This window comes from Morone saxatilis, unplaced genomic scaffold, assembly GCF_004916995.1.
Source record: "Morone saxatilis isolate NCDOM2014 unplaced genomic scaffold, NCSU_SB_2.0 Contig14, whole genome shotgun sequence".
Lineage (NCBI taxonomy): Eukaryota > Metazoa > Chordata > Actinopteri > Moronidae > Morone > Morone saxatilis.
Window position 1 is genome coordinate 3,515,206 of NW_023339696.1, and position 2,387 is coordinate 3,517,592.

A 2,387-nucleotide genomic window follows, 5' to 3' on the forward strand; every position below is an offset into this window, starting at 1 on the left:
CTGTCGCCATAATAGATGACATTATTTCACAGAGCTGCCCCTGCTGTCCCTGAGTATTATGAACTGCCGCTCAGTGTTTTGGCCTTTGATAAGCCTTTAAACACATTCATCTGTTACTCCAACTGGACTTCCTGGACCAGATTACATTGTCACACCAGTACCTGAAGCAACATGCCAACACCAATGCAACCCTTGCATTGTTTTAATGCAGGGCCAACTGCTTGAGGAAGTGCTGGTAATCACTTCTCAACATCCATATCCTACTACCCATAATCCCTTGTGTTTTGAGTTTTTTGAGTTAGTAAGTTCGGGCAGCAGTTTTATAAATTCACTTAGAGATCCACATTTTAAAGCGTGTCTCTGTTGTTTTTGGTGAGCGTCCGGACAAACCAGAGGCTAGTAGGTTAGTGTCACTTCAAGGTCTTGTGGGAAAGTGGTGCTGATTCTGGGTTGTCCTAATACTCAGTTCACATGCCTACACGCAGTGGACCTGCACCTTTAATACAGTAGACCTACATGCTTCAGTAACTCTGTTATGCTATGTTCATATTTCTCCTCTGTGTGTGTTTGTTGTTCATTATCATCTGATTGTAACTGATGCTGTTGTCTATGGTTGATCCTACTTATTTGTTTATCAATATAACATTTGCATCTGAGCTTAATGAAGCCATGTATTGTATTTGTATGTATTTGGGTGAGAATCATTAGTGCAGTGAGCTCTGATGAATCTCCACATACTATGACACTCTGCAGTCATGACAGGCATTTGGACTCAGTTATACATCCAGAACATTATAAATACATCACAGAATAGGCACTTGACTACTGGCAATGGGTACTGGGTAGTCATGTGTCATTTGTGTCGGTTCTATGAGCCAAGCATAATGCAAGCATAACTACTAGAATTATTACTTTGAACAATTCAAGCGATATGTGAGCACACATACCAATCATAGGTCCCTGCTCTTGTAGTATGTGTCTCAGCTTTCCAGTTATTCCCAATTCCAACACTGTTTATGGACCCCAGTATGCAAGAATATCCAAACAAACTTGGCAAAAATAGCACATTTATACTAAGATTTATACCAGACCCGTAGTACCGATTTTTATTCAGATATCTTGAGGTCAGAGGTCAAGGGATCCCATTGAAAATGGTCATGCAAAATTTTGCCTAATTTTGGTTATTTAGAATGTTGGAAGCATGTTGGCACCAATGGATGTGTTAGGTCATCTAGTTTCATATGATCCCAGTATCTTCACTATAGCTATAAAACACAGCCTGCCATTGGAGTGTCAGAGGTAATGATGATGCGGTGGCACTTGTGGTGGAAACGCCCCTGTTGCTCACTAAAAAGAGACAGAATTTCCATGACTAGTATTGGGACAGACTCTTTGTACTAAGATTTTTATATTGATTTCAGTACATACTTTTATTGAAGGCAGCTTCTAGTAGCAGACACTTCATTATTGTCATCATCATGCAAGTGTTGGAAGAATGATTATTACTTGTTAAATAAACAAAATGTTCAGAGACCAAAAGTTGGAGGTCACATCTACTATGTAATATTGCTGTGTACACAGAATGATGATATGGGAGAACAGAAGAGAGCAGAGGAGAGAATCAGAGCTAGAGGGGATTTTCCTGCTGGCTCGCTGCTATCAGCCGTCTCTGATAAGACGCTGTCAGCTTAGACGCTCTTATCTACACAACACATTTACACCCAGGCTACGGCAGAGGAGAAGGGCCACAAAGGACAACAACTGCCTCCGGCCAATAGCCCTTCATGTTCGTGCATGGAGCTCTGGGTGTGAATGAAATAATGTTAAAGAAGATATGCTGTGAGAACCAGAGTTAGATATTCAGCATTTCTGTAGAAGTGTTTACCGACTTCCTTACCAAGAACTTAATGGATAAGTCTGGTATATTTGTCTTGTTATTACCATGAACAGATCCAAACCAGCATTGAATACACCTACTAACATGAGCCACACTGTTGTACTGGGTGACATGTTCCTTTATTACCATGAACACACTGTAGTTTATTTGGACTTAATGCCACATACACCCTACTGCTGCCACAAACACTCACTAGAGCACCAAAAGTCCCCCAAAAATGCACCATTTCCTCCTCCAATCCATAAAACATCCATAAAAATATAGGAATGCCATTCTTTATTGTTTAATGTACCTGCTGTCCAACAATGGAATGCATCAACTGCTTTTATTCAATATGGGCAAAGTGAAGTGTAAACTCCTTGATAAGAATAAACTGAATACATTTTAAAAATAACTTATTCAGCAAAGACATTTCAATAATTTGACAGTGGTCATGGATCTTATACAACAACACTCCTGCTGGAGGCAATCAGTTCCACTTTTTTTTTTT